The sequence below is a fragment of the Miscanthus floridulus genome, chromosome 10, assembly GCF_019320115.1.
Source record: "Miscanthus floridulus cultivar M001 chromosome 10, ASM1932011v1, whole genome shotgun sequence".
Taxonomy (NCBI): domain Eukaryota; kingdom Viridiplantae; phylum Streptophyta; class Magnoliopsida; order Poales; family Poaceae; genus Miscanthus; species Miscanthus floridulus.
This window is the reverse complement of record NC_089589.1, coordinates 141,034,196-141,054,569: the sequence shown is the minus strand read 5'-3', so window position 1 is coordinate 141,054,569 and position 20,374 is coordinate 141,034,196. Positions and strand designations below refer to the sequence as shown.

General features: G+C 44.6%; 2 pseudogenes; both read right to left on the bottom strand.

The window, feature by feature from the left end:
• Positions 1–2,341: 2,341 nt before the first annotated feature.
• Positions 2,342–15,113, bottom strand: LOC136489850 (cyanidin 3-O-rutinoside 5-O-glucosyltransferase-like; annotated as a pseudogene).
• Positions 15,114–16,560: 1,447 nt separating this feature from the next.
• LOC136489849 (zealexin A1 synthase-like) lies at positions 16,561–18,216 on the bottom strand (annotated as a pseudogene).
• Positions 18,217–20,374: the final 2,158 nt, after the last annotated feature.

Sequence of the window (20,374 nt, the reverse complement as noted above, 5' to 3'; positions counted from 1 at the left end):
GAGACCGATACGAACCTCAGGGTGGGGACGGTTTCCACAGGGAACGCCAGAGACGGCCGGAAACGCTTGCCGAAGGTTGGCCGGAAGTTTGTCGGAGCTTTAAGGTTTTGAAACTTCAGCGATAGATCTGGGAGGCTTGGCTGCTCGCAAAAAGGGTCGTACTTCTAAAACCAGCGTCCAGAGCTACGCCGGCACATATAAGGTCGGTGAAAAATGAGATATTTATTATTTTCGGAATTATTAAATAATTTCTCGAATAAAATAATTTCACAAAGTTCAGAATTGATATTTAAGTCGTGAAAAATACTTCGAAAGCTCGAAAATTTGAGAGAAATTCTCTAAGACATTTTGGAACATGAGGAACTCTAATAAAGTATTTGGAGCCCATGAAAAGATATATTGGAGCATCTAAAAATTAGATTATGCTCCCAAAAAAGTGAGGAAAAAGGTCGAGAGTAAGGCAAAAAAATTCCCGGAAAGTTTTCATAGATAGATTGATGATGATGAACTCAAAGGAATGATTTGGAGCAAAAGAAGATGATCTTGGGATACTCCAAACGAAAAGATTAAGATTGAGAAAGCAGAAATTTGATTACAGAAAAAGATAGACAAGCCGGAGAAAGATAAACCGACTTACTAAACGCGCTTTCAAACTTTTCACAATCACAACACATAGTCAAGCAACAAACAAACATCACATCAACCAAGCCCATCGAATTATTTTTAGAAAAAAATTGAAAACCACATTATTCTACATCTAAACTTTCAGAAACTTAAACTAATATTGGAAAATTTCATATCAATATTGAAATCATTTACTTTACTTAGTGTTTTCTATGCACAACCCAAAATCAAAAATTTTGGGGTGTGATAACCAGCTTCTCTCCAAAATCTCCCTACTAGTCGTCTGCTTTCCTCTCTCGTGATTCAAAAAAAAACTCGACCTGCGGGGGTACGACGACCACCGGGCATTTTTTAAGAAGAATGATGATCTTCTCACATAGATCGAGAAAACCCTAGAAACCCCCCGCTCCTATCCTGACGTAGCGGAATCTGTTGCCCCCCAGCCTAAAATTCACTCCCATGGGGAGTCGAACTTAGGACCTGAGGGGTGCCGCCGGAATTCCCTAACCACTTGGGCTACAGTCCTTTGGACTCTCTTGTGATTCACCTGACATTGCTCGCTCCGAGTTCTTGCTCGTCGTCTACCTGACGCCGGCCACCCTCTCCACCGCGCCCTACTGCAAGCTCTAGCCTCCCTCTCCATGACGTCCCTCACCCGCTTTTCCCTTCTCTAGCAACAGCTCCCGTCAGGAATGAGGAGCAAGCAAGCAACATCCTCTCTCTCTCTCTCTCTCTCTCTCTCGCTACGTCCGTCCACCTTCCTCCATTGGCAAGCCTGCATATTATGAGTCTATCTGTTGCTGCTATCCTCATGCTCTAAGCTGGACACTTTGTGCTGCTCAGGGAGGCCCAGATCTGCACCCTCCTTGGATCTACGGCCACTATCGCTCAGCATATGGTTTTAGGATGTTGCATTTGTTTTTTTATGTTGCGTCAGGAGATTTCTCATGGTTCGATAACAAATTCTAATGTTTCAGTAGATGATCTCTCATGTTGCTGCAACAAAACTAGCATGTTTCGTCACATGATTGTTTGGTGCTCTCATGTTGCTGCAACAAACTAGCATGTTTGGTGTTGCGGTATGCAAGTGATGATTTCATGGTGTTGTAGTAAGCAATCATTTTCTTATGTTGATTAGAGATGTTGCATCTCCTTTATTTTGATGTTGCAGTAGTTGGCTATTGGATGTTGCATTCTGCTGATTTTCCATGTAGCAAAACAGACTGAGATGTTACAATGATTGATTTCTCATGTTGCAACTTTTCCTCTTCTCACCTAGGTCCATGAATTTTTTTCGATCATCTGAGTTCATGAACTTTGTCTACGTCCTAGCCGCCATAAAAAGCTGGCCACATAGGACTCTGTTGCCTATGTGGCCGCTGATGTGCGCCACGTGCTCTTTTTTGTTTTATTTCATAAACTGGCTCAAACTTTGAAAATTTGTATAAAATCATAGAAGAATCGTAAAAGGGAAAAACAAGTTTTGTTAGACTCCACGTGAGTAGATCTATACAATAGATATATAATATGGCATGCTTTTGTGTTAATTTTTTTCTGGCTGTACATCTGTGTTTCTGTGTTTAATTCATAACTACAGCTCCTATGCTCCAATTGTGCTGAAATTTTTATAGTAGGCTACTCATTGTAAGCTTGAGCTATGGTAAACACTTCAGCTTGAGTGGAGCATGTATGACTAAGTTATTGATTTACCTAGAGTCTAGGACTCAGGAGCTTGGAATGTTTTGACAAAGTCACGGAGGTTTCTCTCTACAGACCCGCCTGTACTGGCTGCTGCTTGCGCCATCTCTTTCAAGCCATTTGTCCTTTCCCTTACCGCCACTGCTCTTGCTCCATCACCCATGACTAACTCAATGCACCTTGCCAGCTCTGTCCCTGTTACCACACCATCGCTGTTTCGCCCTCCTCTGACATGGAAACTATTTTAGCAAACAAGTCATGACTGATGACTAAAGTACAATTTAGGATATAATTGTTGGCTTGTTGCAGCATACTCCTATGTTTCAATCTTTTGCACTCACTCTACAGTGTAACTTACACACATGGGTGCATGCATAGATCCCGTGAATGAAGAGATAATGACAAGCGTCAATAAATATTACGTACAAGCACTCTCTTTGCAGTTGCACATGTGCATAACTGCATATATAATTAAAAATGGCAAGTTTTCTACTAGTATACAAATATCTTGATAGGTGTGATGAAATAAAAAAAAACTATCTTGTGGGTGCCTAACAAATATCTGAAGATGCCTTTTCATCCTCGCGGCAGTACCTGAATATGGCAAGAAGGTCAACGATCCTCTTTCGATTGCACCTGCTTCATCTCCGTTGTGATGTGAGTTGTGACACAGCTTTAGACGCTGGTTATTTGCACATCAGCCCTCCATATGGCACGTAGTAGCATAACCAACCCTCTTCTGGGTACAACATATCCAATATAGATTTGGATACAAGCTGAGATACCTTTTTCAAATCTGTATTCCAATACGGATGATGTCAACTATCTCCGACAAGATACGAATGATGTCGACGATATTGCACGTGTACTCCCTCATGTTGTAATAGAAAGGATCCAAGTGACTTTCAGACAAAATGAGAAGTCTCACAACAGATCACCCTTGTCCCTCACTAGTTAGGATGAAATAGTTCGGTTATTACTTTTCTTAGTTAATGCTGTTTGTTTTTCTCTAAAAAGCAATGTTGTTTGTTTGGGTGAAACTAAGTTTAAAAGGAATCTCAATATTTCTTGCCAAAAAAGATAGAGGAGGGAGGAGGTTCATGATTAAAATACCTTCTATTTTGGTATAAATTTTAAACTATGGATCCCTTATATATAGGATAAAGGGAGTATGATTTAAGTATTAGATATATTATTTTGGTATTAGACATTGAATATCAAGACTCGAATGCGGATAGATCTGATGTGTAAATGGGATCGAATGAATACATATGGATTTGATATCTAAAGGGTGTGTTTGGTTCAGCGCACTTGGAACTCCATGCATTGGGCCTTGTGCATAGATTCCTAAAGATAAGGATGTTAAAAAACTCTAGCAAAGCCCCTACTTAGGGGGTGTTTGGTTCCCAGCTAGAACTGGCCATGCACGCTATGTCGTCGCCCTAAAAATGGCTGCCACACATGTGACGTGGTTTGGTTTTACACTAGCAAAATAAAGTTGTGGGCTGTCGCACCTACATGCTGTACCAAACATCAGCTTTTGCATGCATAGCGCGCCACAAGTGAGGCGTGGCAACGCGCAGTGGGAAACCAAACACCCCCTTAAGCCCTCAAAACAAAATTTGAGGGTCTGAGAAAAAAAACGAGCTCTAGTAGGGCCCCTACTAGAGGCATAAAATCTCTTTGTCGGCCCTCTTTCCTGGTGGGTGTGGAGGGAGCCCACCGTACTACTGCCTTGCCCTTGCGTCAATCTTGCCATTTAGTCATGAACGATGAACTTAGGGTACGTTTTTTTGCCAGGCCCAACTGAGCCACTGCACCTAGGGCTGCACGCTCCCTAAAGCACCCCTTAGCCTGGCCCTAGGTGAACGATTTTTTCGTTTCTTCCGAAGCTCGCCCGAGCGGGCACCACAGAGGCAGCAACGAGTGATTTTCTGTCACCTCGGTGCCTCTTACCTCCTCCCCGTCTTCTCAACGAAATCGCGAACCACGCATGCCGCCGCCGGCGAGCGAGCCACTGGTGCAGCCCACGCTGCCCTGCAGGACACAGGGGTAGGGCACCACTACCGCGGGCGTGCATGCTGCCGCTAGCACCTCCGCCGCCTCACGCCATTCCGTGCCGCTCGCCCGCCGCTGCCCTTCCCCTCCTCGACCTCTTCCCCTCGCCGCTTCACGCAGGAGCTGCTCCTCTTCGCGAACCGCTGCCCCTCCACTGCGGCCAAGATCCAGAACCAGTACTTCGACCTACAACTCGTCCCTATTGCGCTTTGCCTCGGGCAAGCAGGCCGCAGCGCGGGCGGCGCCGCCCCGCGGGTTGAGGGAAGACGATGACATGCTCCTCTCTTCTCCCTTCTCCCTTCTCTTCTCTTCCTTTGTCTGTACCCTCTGTCTCTACAGCGTCAGCCATGGATTGGATTGGTCACCGCTGAAGTCCATTCCTCAAGGTGTTTGTGCAAATGTCTCAGTGGTAGGTGCTGGGAAGAAGAAAGGGGGTAACTCTACCGATGAGCTGATGCAGGATAGTCGTATTCGCTTGTGCAGCCTACCGAACATATTCGGTCCTCAGCCTGCTTAGCTTCATACACCGAACAAACACGAGTAGGTTGCACACGGTAAGCATGTCCCAATCTAGCCGGTCTCTGGCCAGCCACACGACCACCCTTGTCCCAGGGAAACAGATATGCCCTTAGTATAACATCATAGAATAAATAAAAATAAAATATACAAAGTTTAAATAGAACAAAAATAAATCAAAATAATAATATAAAGGAACAAAAAGTTACTCCATGAAACATCACAATGGGGGTGGTGGGTGCAATAGAACAGTGAGAAAATACATCATGTATGAAGAAGGCTCTGTTTTCTTGAGAAAATGTCTTAAATCAAAATATATTCAAGCGACGTCTTGTTTCAAGCTTTTATTGTAATATACAAAATAGAGCAATCATAATTCAATTTAGATACTCCGTTTGTAAACTATGTCTTTTTTAGTTGTAATAATAAATGCAGAGTTTTTGGTGAAACATGTTGTCCCACCCAACATACATAGTATTTGGGCCTCGAGAAAAAAGAAAAAAAAAGAAGAGATACGAAGGAAATATGCATGTGGGAGTGGGAAGGAGAGGGACCAAAAGTAACGTGGCACATTACCAACACTTCCACATTACAAATCCAGGCAGTCAAGTGCCACCGGAATCTCCACTGAACTCACGCCCCCCCCCCCCCCCCCCCCCCCCCCCCGCCCGAGCGGCCCTCCACATCATCCCGATGCCGCTCGTCTATCTCGTGACACAGGCATCCCCAGCAACACATACATTTATGCCGGACCTCAACCGCTGCAAAAAGGTAATAGTAAACATGGGTGAGCTACACAGGAGCAGAGTTGGCAGATTCAACAATGTAAATTTTTTGCTTTTAAGAAAGGAAGACAACATAATGATGCGTCCACCTTTCTGAATACCTACAGTATGACCATTTTTGTGTGAAACTCAACCTTGCACTCTTGCCAGCACAAGCAAAGAGCATAAAAAGATTAACCAAAATTATATGTTTACCAGCAGTGCATGGTGCTTTTTATTTTCCCAGCCGAGCAGCATGTGTATTGGTCGAATCCTTCCATTTGCTCCTTTTTCTTTTAGGGTGACAGGCTACATTGTGATAATGCCATTATCTAGTTAGCCAAATATTCCCAAACAATCCCAGCAGTAATAATATGCAAAACATCATACATTACTTTAATGACCGAGCCATTACTAGCAATATCTTCACAATTTGCAATAAATTTAAAGCCAATAGAAACTGAGAAACATAATCCCAAACAATAGCCAAGATTTCCTTTTTATCATTATTAATAAAGCACCAGGTCCCAGAATCACAAATTGTGGAGATTGCCGGTCCAAAAGACATGTCAATTTCTACGGTACTCCGAAGTCAATGTAGACCATCCATTTAGTTTGAATCTAAACGGTTAGGATGAGCTATTACCTCCTAGGAGCAGGTGCACAAATTTGGCAATGTACCATTTGCTTTAGAAACTAACAATGTAAACATGCATCCACATTTCTGATTACCCCTAAACCGTGCCCTCTTGCCAAAACAGGCAAAAGAGACTATCATTCCTAGTTGGTGATGCCACCCCCCCCCCTCCCACACACCCCGTGAGCACCACTACCACGGCACATAAACAACAAAGCAGTCACCACTACCACCACAACTACAATTACAACAAATCAGTCTTCGTTTCAAAAAAAACAACAAAGCAGTCACCAGAAATATCATTCAAGACATCATACTTTATTGGATTGAATCCCTTACTAGCATTATCTTCACAATTAGCGCCAATTGTAAAACCAGTACAAACTGAGAAACATGATCCCATAAACTGCTAGCCACGGCACATTCAAGAAACAAAATGACACAATGACTCATACCCATTACAGAAGCAACATTTTAAAAGTTTAATAGCTCCTCTTTTCACCAAACTATCAGCAGTCATTATCTTGTTGTAAGAAATCATAAACATAAGTCATAGGAGGGACATAGATTTTCCATAACAAAGAAATTTACAGAGGCTTGACACCTCAAAAAACGACGAGTGCGTACAATAGCCAAAACCCCCCCTTTATCATAATTAATAGAGCACGAGGTCCTGAATCCCAAGTTTTGGAGATTGTCCATTTGAGGTCCAACCGACATGTCAATTTCTACGGTACTCCGAAGTCAATGTAGACCATCCATTTAGTTCAAACATAAAACGGTTAGGATGAGATATTACCTCCTAGGAGCAGGTGCATAGAGTTGACAATGTAACATTTGCTAAAAAAATGACAATCTTGCATCCACATTTCTGAATACCCCTCAACCATGCCCTCTTGCCAAAACAGGCAAAAAAAAGCAAAATGACTTGTTTAATAGCAGGAAACATTGTACTTAATTTCCCAGCAGACCAGCGGCAAAAATAAGAGCGTGTGCATTGGTCGAAGTCCTTAGGTGGTTTGCTTTCTTTTTAGAATGTCAGGCCATAATACTCATTCCTAGTTGCTAGTTGGTGGACCCCCTCCCACACACACACAACAACAACAAGAACAACTAGTGCAACAAACAAATTGTATTTAGTGCAACAAAGTAATAGAAAACAGAGACCTTTCCTTAACTTCGGGTAGAAACAGCAGCATCCCCAGGCCATGAAGAGGAGAAGTGATAAGATTCCATTGACAAAAGTGACTTGTGTCCATTACTTAGCTGACATGCAGACGGTCATCAAGCCTCCCATAGACAGCACATACACCACCTCAAGAATAACTGCCCCAGCAACCACCCCAATTCTACTGAGATCTTTTTGTTGGGCCTTCGCTTGTCCTGCCATGTACAGAGTCATTAGAAACATCATGAAGGGGAGGTAGATGACGATCAATTTTGCCTAGTTCTTGAAGGACTCAGAAAATGTCTGGTGCGTCCCAGGGATGCATATGCTATTCTTCGGAGCCCACGCCAGAAAATAGGTGGCACAATAGATGTTCAGGGATAAGGTCCCATGACAGCTACGGTGGCCACACTATCCAAGAAATCTACAAGGCCTGTGAAAAGTAGCCAGGATTATGTTTTCTAACTACTACTTCTTTGGTAAAACAAACTGATCAATATGTACCTTCTTGGGTAAGGACCACTTCTTGTTAAGTGGGCACCGAGGCCTGCAGCAACCCTTCAAGATTGAACCGGTCCACGCACAATATCCACAGCACCCCAAGACTGTCCAGATCCAATTGTAGCACCACGCGCAGCAACCCTTCAACCCTTCCACGGTCACCCCGCAGCAACCCTTGCAGTATGAGATGGATCGGTTGCTAGGGATGCCTGTGTCACAACATAGATGCGGGGAATTAGATAGATGAGGAGCTGATGTGGAGGCTGCGGGAATCAGGCGTGAGTTGCTTTTGTTGGTGGAGATAATTGTGCCATGAGATTGTCGTTCATTTTATATTCTAGAATTTGTAATGTCACGGTACCATCTGGATCAACCGTTTGTAATGTCATGCCATTACACCTAATATTCTTTGTCACTCACTGCCTATCACCTAATAGTTTTGATTCAAACTAAAGTAGTTTATTTGTGCCGACTCATGAACAAAAGTCAAGTCTACATCGCCAAATACCGAAAATCATGAGGGAGCTATTGGGCTGTTGCATCGTGCAACGGCACATCAGCATGCCACTGCCCCCTCATCGCTCGATGGCTTGAGAGCAAGTAATAAAACACTGTAAGTAGGCTGAATACTGAGGTGGAGGAGAAAGAAAAGGAGAGAGAGGAGAAGCAGGTTGTAAGCTTACAGCTGGTTTGACACAAGAACCAAAAAAACTTTGTGAGAGAGACAAGTGGACCATGTGTTAATAGTGAAGAGCTAACTACTATATGGATGGGTGGAAATATGGGCTGCAAAGATCCCTACAACCAGCAGTCGGCTATATTATTAACATTGCTCTAAAGGGAGGTTGACTGCTCATCAAATGGTCGTGCAAACACACTACAATTTAATTGAAGCTTGTTGGGTTTGGCTCAAATAGGAGAGAGAATGCTAGAGTTTGGCTGTGAGTGAGGAGAACCCACTAATCTTTGTCCCTTGGGCTGTATTTATAAGAGAGGTGGGACCGTGGGAGAAGACAATCTTTCTACCAACCCCTATGTATTGCAAATTACATATAGGTCCTTAAACCTTACAACTAGGACCTTTTTCACAAGAATGGGTAGGACTGGACCATGCCTTACAAGAATGGGTAGGACTAGACCTTTTCTATAGTAGTGTGAGGACAGAACAAAGAAGTCCACAAATTTCATGGACCCGGTTACTTTTTTCACACAGGTCACAACCGAATTTCATTACGATTTTAACAAAACTACAACGTTCAGTATGATACGATCAAGCATAAATTAAAAATGCCACAACAAAATGGTTCCCCAATGTTGATCACCAGGGGTCAGCCATCACAAACAAAACATGCGCCAACTAAGCAAAATGTCTAAGAACATCATACAGAACAGAGCCTCCAGATACATGGCCCAAGCCGGCACATCACGCAGAGACTGGAACTTCCAAAGAAAACTAGCCTTTGATCACCAAAAGGAACCAACTACTTCTCTCCTTGCATCTGCATCTCCAAATCGTTTTTGTGACCAAATTTAACCAACAAAATGAACCATCTGCCTCTCGTCTTGCACCTGCTTCTCCACATCCTTCCTATGAAAGAATAGAGCCACCGTCTTGATAGTTTCCACATCTTGAATAACCTGCGCCTCCAACTCGGATTTCTGAAGATCTTCCCAATAAGTGATAAAAGAACACATCATACAAATGATCTCAGTAGGCAATTTAATCCTTTTGTTCTCAAAGCACACCAAATTTCTAATTCGCCAAATGGTCTAGTAGATGGCAGCTAAGCCCAGGGTGATAAAAGAACACATGTACAAATGGCCTGATTGCTGCAAGGGCTGGATCCGCCACCTCAAAAAGCTAGCGACTATGCCCACAGTAGTCAGGCCTGCCTCCTTCAGAACCACTATCGTTTGGAGTAGAGGATGGATCTTCTTCTTGTCGGCATCAGAGACACACTCCTTCCAGCGGAAATCGCTCATGGGGGAGTACCCGGTGTCCTCCAATGACGCAGTCCCCTATCTGGCGTGCCAGCTATCGTGGGTTCGTAACAAGCATCGTGGTTGTCCATCGAAAGTCAATGTGTGGGTCTCCAGTGGCTTGGACACTCAAAACACAAAAGAGACACATCAATTTATCCTTGTTCGGGCTTCTGAGCCTACGTCTAGCGGTATAGTAAGCTTCGTGTTAGGAATGGCCAATCAAAGGATTACAATGGTGGAAATCAGAAGAGTTTGGTAGGGGATCGCTTGGTGCTATCAAAGTGTTTGTCGGTGTTCTTCCTCAGCGATTAAGAAGCTGGCCTTCTCTAGCTAAGGTTCTCTAGTTCTCTTGGGAATCATCCCCTCTCTATAGCAGTCGTCCCTCCCCTTATATTCCAAGGAGGGCTGGTGTACGTTTGAGATCTAGTCTATGGTCTATGCACATGGTGCATCAGTCCTCTGCCGCAGCATGGATGGACCTCGCCTTGTCGTGTAGGGAGGTGTCGACAAAGCCGCAATCACCTCCTGACGTCGCTGCCACCGTTCTAGCATTTGATAGTCAGGAGCTGTCTACTGCGGCACAGCCTCCCCCGGGTGAACCTTCTTGAGGTTTCCTTGGCTTGCAAGGGCCCCCGCTTGGAGGGGCTGACGAGTGGGCCCTAGAGCCCTTTGCTCCTAGAGTTGGTGAAGTCCTTTGTCCTGTTGTGTCACATAGGTTGTCTGACCTAGCCGAAGGAGTGGCCGACAGGGCCTTCGCGCCAATTGAACAGGTAGACGGCACTCGCGCCATATCTTTATGCTGAGGGACACTCGCTTTATTCCGAGGGAACAGTTCGTGTGCAGTGGCATCTTCTCCATTCCTAGAGCTGTAAAAACTCTGGTTGCTCGTGATTTTGTCGAACTCGTGGTTCCAATACAAAGCCACCCCGGCCGGACGCCCCGATGCAACAATCCAACCACGGTTGGAGACTGACAGGTGGACCAAATAAAAAAAAAGAAAACAGCCAGACCGATCCTCTGCTATGCTGCAAACCCAAACATAATTGAGTGCTGTCTCACGTGGATAGTGAGCCGCTGACGTGGATAGTAAGCTGCTGATGTGGATAATGACTTACATGGATAGCTTAAATTAATGAAAAGATAATAACTATCATAATTCTATGTGCTAGTGAGCTAAGAGAGAGATAGTACTAGAAGTAATTAATTAACGCATAGAGATGAAGGGATCCATCTTCCGATCCAGCTAATTTGGTTGTGCCACGAAAGGACCTGCAGATCAGTTGTATTCTCCACTACGGCTTTATTTATACTGTTTTCGTCTAATGCAAAATGTGTCGGGACTCAGGAGCTTGGAATGTTTTGACAAAGTCACGGAGGTTTCTCTCCACAGATCCGCCTGTACTTGCTGCTGCTTGCGCTCTGTTTGAACCCCTTTATCCTTTCCCTTATCGCCACTGCTCTTGCACCATCACCCATGACCATGACCAACTCAATGCACCTAGCCAGCTCTGTGCCTGACACAACTGCAACCGCACTCGGCAAAGGTCTCTCGGCAAAGATCTTATCGGCAAAAATTTCTTTGCCGAGTGCCAAAAATCGACACTCGGCAAAGCCTTTGCCGAGTGCCCGACACTTGGCAAAGTTGGACCGAAAAAAACCCGAAAAAATAGGAATTTTTACCCAAAAAAAAATGGAAAATTTGTTTTAATTGGTGGAGGCCCCCACCGGTCAGTGCCCATCCATCTCTGGCTTTTTTCGCGTCAATTTCACGGCTACGCGGCCGACGGGATTCAAACCCGAGACCTCCCGCTGCGCACAAACCTCCTCTACCACTACACCACACTGTCACTTGTGTCTTGATTCCGTTTTAGTTCCTAATATATTATACTAAACCGAGTGTAAATTGTTTGATTGAGGCCCTAAACGAATTCAAATAAAAAAATTGTGAACTACAAAGTTTCATAACTTTTCGAGATCTACACTTTTAGTTTAGGAAGTTTTTCCATTCGAGGTCGTTTACAAAATTTGAATTTTAAAATTTGGAAATTCAAACGCAGTTTTGCATGACGAGATGTTTTCAAATCAAAAAGTTGCCAACTACAATGTTTCATAACTTTTGGAGATCTACAATTTTTATTTAGGAAGTTTTTCCATCCGAGGTCTTTTAAAAAATTCAAATTTTCAAATTTTCAAATTCAAACGTCGTTTTTGCATGACAAAATGATTTCAAATCAAAATGTTGCCAACTACAAAATTTCATAACTTCTCAAGATCTACAAAGTTTATTTTGGTCATTTATTCATCCGACATAGTGGTAGTGACATTGTTCACAAATCATATATATCTCTCTTCTACTTTCATAAAACTAATATGAGACATATATATTTTATGAACAACGCTATTGTCGCTTTGTCAAATGAAGAAATGACCAAAATAAACTTTGTAGATCTTAAGAAGTTATACAACTTTGTAGTTGAAAAGTTTTTCATTTGAATTCATTTAGGGCCTCAAAAATTGATTCGAAAAACTGATTTGCCGAGGGCCAAAAAATGCACACGGCAAAATGCCTCTTTGTCGAGTGCCAAAACATAGGCACTCGACAAAATATGGCTTTGCCGAGTGCCAGAAAAAAGGCACTCGGCAAACTTAAAGTAAATTGCTTGTTTGAGGCCCTAAATGAATTCAAATCAAAAAGTGGTCAACTACAAAGTTTCATAACTTTTTGAGATCTACAATTTTCATTTAGTAAGTTTTTCCATCCGAGGTCGTTTGAAAATTTTGAATTTTAAATTTGAGAGATTCAAACGTAGTTTTGCATGATAAGATGATTTCAAATCAAAAAGTTGTCAACTACATAGTTTCATAACTTTTGGAGATCTACAATTTTCATTTAGGAAGTTTTTCCATCCGAGGTCGTTTGAAAAATTCAAATTTTAAAATTTTCAAATTCAAACGTCGTTTTTGCATGACAAGATGATTTCAAATCAAAATTTTGCCAACTACAAAATTTCATAACTTATCAAGATCTACAAAGTTTATTTTGGTCATTTGTTCATCCGACATAGTGGTAGTAACATTGTTCACAAATCTTATATATTTGTCTTCTACTTTCATGAAACTAATATGAGAGATGTAGATTTTATGAACAACGTTATTGTCGCTTTGTTAAATGAAGAAATGACCAAAATAAACTTTGTAGATCTTGAGAAGTTATACAACTTTGTAGTTGAAAAGTTTTTCATTTGAATTCATTTAGGGCCTCAAAAATTGCTTCGAAAAACTGATTTGCCGAGGGCCAAAAAAAATGCACACGGCAAAAAGCCTGTTTGCCGAGTGCCAAAACAAAGGCACTCGGCAAAATACATCTTTGCCGAGTGCCAGAAAAAAACACTCGGCAAAGACGTATTTTGCCGTGTGCCAAAAAATAGCACTCGGCAAAATACATCTTTGCCGAGTGCCAGAAAAAAAACACTCGGCAAAGACGTATTTTGCCGTGTGTTTTTGTTTGCCGAGTGTATTTTATTTGGCACTCGGCAAACACGGTCTTTGCCGAGTGCCCGATAAAATACACTCGGCAAAGACTCCGGCACTCGGCAAATCGCCGGTTTCCCGTAGTGTGACAACACACCATCGCTGTTTCGCTCTCCTCTGATGCCAACCTCCCACTCTTCCTCGACCAAGTACGCATTCGTTAGCTGGTCAAACGAGTTCGGCACACCGACGATCGGCATGCCGGACGCCATGGCCTCCACCGTCGAGTTACACCCGCAGTGCGAGACGAAGCACCCGACCACCGAGTGCGACAAGACCTCCAGCTGGTCGCACCAGTCCACAACCATCCCCTGCTGGCAGTAGTGGCAGCTCTGGTTGTTCTCTGACTCCGAGCCTGAGCCATGGTGGCTGCTCTCATTGCCGTCGCCGTCGCTGACGCCGTCCTTGCTCACCACCTGCAAGTATATATGGCCGCCCACACTGCCGCAACCCTGAAGCCACCTCGTCCATCTGCCGCCTGGTGACCTTCGTCATGCTCCCAAACGACACGTGCACCACCACTGACCTGTCCGGGTGGGCACGAAGCCACCCCATGTACCTCTTCTTGTCGATGTCGTTGTCGTGCTCGAACAGATGGATCTGTGCGTCCGTCGAGGACCCGACCATGGGGCCAACGGTGACCACATCCAGGCGCCGCTTCATCTCCGCGAGCACATCCGCCTCTATAGCTCCTCGAGTGTGTTGATGAGCACCTTGGGCCACCATTGGTCCATGCTCTCGAACAGCTCTCGGAACATTTCCATGAGGGTGTTGGCTAACACGCTGCCTGTCATGTTGAGCAGGAAGGACAGGAAGTACCGAACCCGGAGAGGATGGGCATGATCACCTCGTGCATGGTGTCGTCGCCGGCGATGAGCTTGCGGTAGCCGTGGAAGTAGTGGTACTCGGTGGCGAGGATGGTGGCCGGCTGGATCCAGTACACGGCGAAGGGGATACCATGGTCCCTCGCCTTGTCCACCATTGTGGGTCCCACCATCATGAACACGATACATGTGACTGGCCTCCCACCTGGGACGAAGCCGGCGACAATGGCGGAGAGGCTCTTGGCGGTGACGCGGCGCCTGCGGGCCCAGTCCTCGGCGGCCTTGGGTGTGGCGCCGTTGTCCAAGCCGTCCGAGTGGGGAACATGGGAGATGACGCCATCGCTGTAGCTGCTATACGTACTAGTAGTAGAGGAAAAGAGTGGTTTGTTAGCTCAGAGTCCGGACACTGGGCAGGGTGTGTCATGTGCGGACGCCTGTTGTGGCTGGCATAGTTGCATCTGGATGCCCAGTTGCCCATGCGAAGCTTATCCACACAGCAGACGTGTGACGTTACGTTAGCACACTAATTGCACTATTCCCTCCAGATCTATGGATTCAAATTTGGGGTCACTACCAAGATTGAACTGATGAAGAGTATTCATAGAGATGGACCTTCCTATCACTACCAGTGATAGACCCAACAATGATAGAACGAGAGAGTCACTATTAGGTCAAGTCATTACCCGCCATCTATCGAAGTTTGACCCCCTCAATTCACAAGCATTGCTCTAGCATCTAGATTGCGCAGCCCTTGCTGCATCTCGATGCCCATGAGGAGACTTGCCCGAAGATCCTTTTCCCAGCGTCATCACCGGATGGGTGGTGTTGGGGGAAGAAGGATGCCATGAGGGTGAAGACACACAAAGGTGTTCACTAGATTTGAAAACTTCAAGGATGAAGAACATGTGGTGTAAACACAGAAGACACCAACCATATAGCTGTTTTTATAGCCAAGCCTTAAAGACGAAGGAGGGGTGAACCGAAATGTCAAGATCAGTGACCCACGCGGGTCACGAGTGTAACGGACGGGGCAGGGAAGATAGGACGCATTGGATTCTTGGTTTGCATATCCTTATCTTTAACAGGACTTAGTGATACACAATATTTGGAAAGACAAAAGACAACATGGGCATGTAGGCACACGAAGGACAAAGCCATCGGCTGGCTAATCACTCAAGTCCTTTGGGGGCTACTATCGGTGATATGGACCTAGGGTACCTCACTGCCCATGTGGGAGCTCGCTACAACTAGGGTAGCCCGAGGATGGCGAAGATGAGGCCCAACTGAGACAGGGTACATCATCGTACTTGGTGGACACGCAACCTGATGTATAGAGCTTGGTGACCGGAGCGCATGAGGAATCACCGATTGTGTACATAGATTTCCTTGTAACAAACTAGAAAACCTTCATGTAAGCCGATCGGGACTCAGATTGTAACCCTACCTTCCAAACTATGTAAGGCCGGGTAGGGAGCCCCCAATCGGTATCTCAACACAAGTTCATATATACCAACTCTAGACAACTAGATATCAGTGCTCCTGTAAACACGGAGCATATGAGATAAGAGATCTTCTCAACTAGACGTAGGGTACCCTGTAACTGAACTTGTATAAATCGGTGTCTTATGTGCTACCCACCTAATTCCCTATACGTGATATGCTGATCTGCATTGCCGGAGCCGTTCCCTCGTACACTAGGAAAATGCTAGCAACCCATGTGAGGAACTTGAGTGGACAAGTTATACAAGAAGAAATCCAACCAAGTGAGCTATGTTTGTGTACGAGTACACCGTAATTCGAGTTCCTTCACTTTTGTTATATATATAACCCTTACAAGAAAATATATGAGTAGAAAATCGAAGAGTGTTTATAATAACAAACATGGTCAAACCGAATGGATTTTTTTTTTCCGTGACCATGCCTAAACATGTTTTTCATTAAGAAGAGAAAGATACAACAAAAGGTCCCACTAGGCCTAGACTTACCATTTACAAGACTAGTCCCACAATTCAGGAATCAAGGACGGTCACCCACAAAGTTCATATCCCCTTGTATTACAAGCCTTGACTGGATTGACTTCCTGTGTTGTGAAATATAAGGGATTTTTAGGTATACAAGAATTCTAGCTCCCTTGTATATTTTATTTCAGAATAGAGACGATAGAGATTGTACATAGACGACGCACCAAATTTATATCCCAATATCATTAACAAAGCCCGTAATACTGTTTCATGCAGCGTATATATTCCGTTGGCGTTAATTAGATATGCGGGTGACAGGGTGCAAAAGCAGGCCTGTCTTTTTCTTCCTAACCAGTCCTGCAGCCTCCCAAACGTCGACATCCTTAGGCTCCACTCCGCTCGGTAGCTTCCAATCGAAGTGGTACAGAAGGCTCGCCAGTGCAAGCTCGATGTTGGCCAGTCCAAGGTTTACTCCTGGACACATTCGGCGGCCAGACCCGAATGGGAGAAACTCATAGTCTGTCCCTTTGTAGTCTCGGTTGGTGTTCTCGATCGAACCGCTCTGGCTTGAATTCCTCAGCATCTTCCCAGTACTTGGCGTCCCTGCAAATGGCCCAAACGTGGACGAACACCCATGTGCCCTTAGGAATGTCGTATCCCATGACCTGGCATGTCTCACGGCATCTGCGTTGGATGATCGGCAACGGGCAGTGCAGCCTGAGAGCTTCCTTCACCACACACTTGAGGTAGCTAAGGTTTGCCCTGGCGAGATCGTCCTCGGTGATGGTGGTGGTTTTCCCCTTGAAGGCCTCCCGGACCTCGGCCTGTGCTCTGGCCATGGTAGCCGGGTACCGGATTAGCTCTGTCATGCACCAGGTCAGCGTGGTCGACGAGGTGTCGCTGCCCGCGCCAAACAATTCCTAGCAGTAGAACAAATGAACGCAGCAATCGATCATACATATGTGCACCAGCGGCACCAGATGATAATCAAGAGAATAAGACGGCGGAGGAGAAGAAATTAAGGCCCAGTGATGAGAAATTGGGAACGCGTACGACTTACAAGCATGAGCCCCATGACGATGTCATCGGTGAGCTCGATGGGCAAGCTGGCCTCTTTCTGCAGACTGAGCAGGACAGATATCAAGCTCTCGTTTAAAGCCTTGTCACCCCGGTCCATGGCTTCCTTCATCTCGCGGATGATCTGCCCAACGATGCGCGTCATCCGGTCGCGGCACGCCATCGCTCTGCGTGGCGCCGTGCTAAGATTCTGCAACAGCCTAGATGACGGGAAGATGTTAGCTACGTTTAGTTCCGTGATCATCCCGATCGCAGTGCCCAAGGCATCCAGGTACTCGTCCTGATACTTGCACCGGCTGCCGATGGACTCCCTGACGAAGGTGTCATTGACAAAGCTAGAGATCATCTTGGACAGGTCGACCACGGTGCCAGCAGCGGCGGACGTGGCGAGGCTCTGCATGAACCGTGCCACCTCCTCCTCACGGATGCGCTGGAACGAGTGCACGCGGGCGGTGCTCATCAGCTGTAGCATGCAGAGCTTGCGAAGCTGGCGCCACTTCTCGCCGTAGCTCCCGAACACCAGGCACCCGTTGAAGGTGAGTATGCCGAGGGTGCTGTTCCTGTGACGGTCAGCGAAAGTGATGTCGTGCGTCTTGGTGATCGCCTGCGCAGCCTCCGGCGACGACACCACCACCGTGGGCAACTCGCCCAGCCAGAGCATCATGAGCGGCCCGTGCTTGTGCGCGAGGTCGCGCATTGCCCGGTGCGGCAATGGGTTGCTTATGAGGTGGTGCATGCTGCCTATCAACGGCAGCGTCCATGGCCCTGGGGGCAGCTTAAGCTTTTTTGGCTTGGTGACGAGCAAACACTTGATGAGCTTGGAGAGGATGACGGACACCACCACCACGCCCACAGCCACGAGCACCTTCTCCATGGTGGCTATACCTACTTTAATTGCGTGTGCTCGACCTTTCTGTTTAAGCCCGTTGGACATGATGGTGGCGACCGTGGCTAAATTTATATATATAGACTAGGAGTGGTAATAGGGTAAGGACGAAATGCATCTTCATTTTGAATTTTTACATGTTGTGCTGGCGGCTAAGACTAAGGATGAAACCAGGTCGGTACAGACGGATACCAGTGATCCTGAATTATTTCCCATATTTCATATTATATCCTATATTTTTTTCGGATCATAGAACCAGATACGGATCATTCGAATATTGATATCTATCTCATATACATATCAGAAATCTGATTTTGAGTATTCGGATTAAGATACGGTCGGATATTAAATGTTTGGATTCAGAATGTGGCTGTCATGGCACATCTCGGAAGATGCATGATTCCAATTAAAAGGAAAGTTGCTGGCATGATGGATGGAGTACATATATATTTGTGTCCCATGAGGAAAACAATAACGCAATTAAAGAACAAGCGACAACCTTCTAGACGGTGAAGGATGGCTATACTACTCGGCGAAAAGGATTTTTAAAAAAACCAAATACTGTTTGAAAAAGTTTACCGAGTGTCTAACAGTGACACACTCGGCATATGTTTATCATTTGCCCAGTGCAACACTCGGCGAAAAGGAATTCTAAAAACCAAACATATTTTAAAAAAATATAAAACAAATATTTGCCGAGTGCCTTGCCGTTTGACACTCGGCGAAGTTGATGTTAACGGCGGGTCTGGCGTTACGACTGTTTCTTTTCGCCAAGAGCTAAACTGCACACGGCAACATGTTTGCCGAGTGCCCGATAAATGGCACTCGGCAAAATTGGCTTTGCCGGTACTGTTTATGGCGAGTGCTGTTCGCCGAGTGTTACACTCGGCGAACAGTTTGCCGAGTGTTTCGGGCACTCGGCAAACTCAAGGAGTCCGGTAGTGATTAGTTACACCATTTGATAACACATCAATGATAAAACTAGGGGATCATCGCCTTGCACCATAAAACTTACAAAATAATTTTATTATTTTGAAGTTATAATTTTAGCATTTCCATTGACTACCTATGTTCTTTGATCCATGCTTTGCTCAAAGCTTTTTTTTATCTAAGGAACAAATATATTTTTTATTGCAAACATGACATATAACTTATTCCAAAATGAGAAATAACTATGAGGCACGAAGGCTGTATGACAGAATTTTCAATTCTAAACTTAATTAATTTTGAATGACGAAACTGTTGTGGAGTTTTTGTAGCTAGTTTTTTTTTCTGTGGATTATAATATTGCGTCCTACTTCTAACGTGCATGATGCTAATTAATTTATATTTTGTCATACAGCCCTCGTGCCTCATAATTTATTTTGTAATCTTTTGCCTAGAATATGCCCTTAATGGGAGGCATACGATAAAAAAAAGGGCAGAACAATTCTTGATAAAAAAGTATGTTAGTTTCAGTCACCGGAGAAATGTATATATATAGTCACATGCCATAAATAATTATGCTAACAAAATCAACCGTTAATTTGCCTAGAAATGTATATATATAGTCACATGCCATAAAAGTCATTTGCACATTATCGAGTGCTATCCACTATACCACACACTTTTTACAGCGACTACAGAAGAGTCGCTATAAGTCGTTATAGCGACCGATCATCGGTCGGTATAGCCCTTTACCAACCGACGTCATTAGACGGTGTAAGTGGTGGCGGTATAAAGTTATACCGACCGACATATTTATAGCGACTGATAGTTGGATGCTCTTAGTTATACCGACACTTGATCTGTCACAATCTTTACCGACCAATGGTTTGATGGTATATATCTTTTTACCGACCAACAATCCATCGCTATGTACTGACATGATTATATATAATTAATTTACAGTTACCATATAATTTCAAGCCTATTCAACATCCACACCAATCCACATTACTCATTAACGGCATAATAATCCATAACAATTCACGTTACTCATCAATCGCATGTGGTTAGATAAACATATCTCAAGTTTTCATTGAAGCCAACATTTGCACTTGTACCGTTGTACATCTTCACAAAAGAAAAGGTACATAGGCAACCTAGCTAGCTTGGTCAAGTGGCAGCCACAAGTCATATGTTGGCTTGCACAATCTAATTAGTT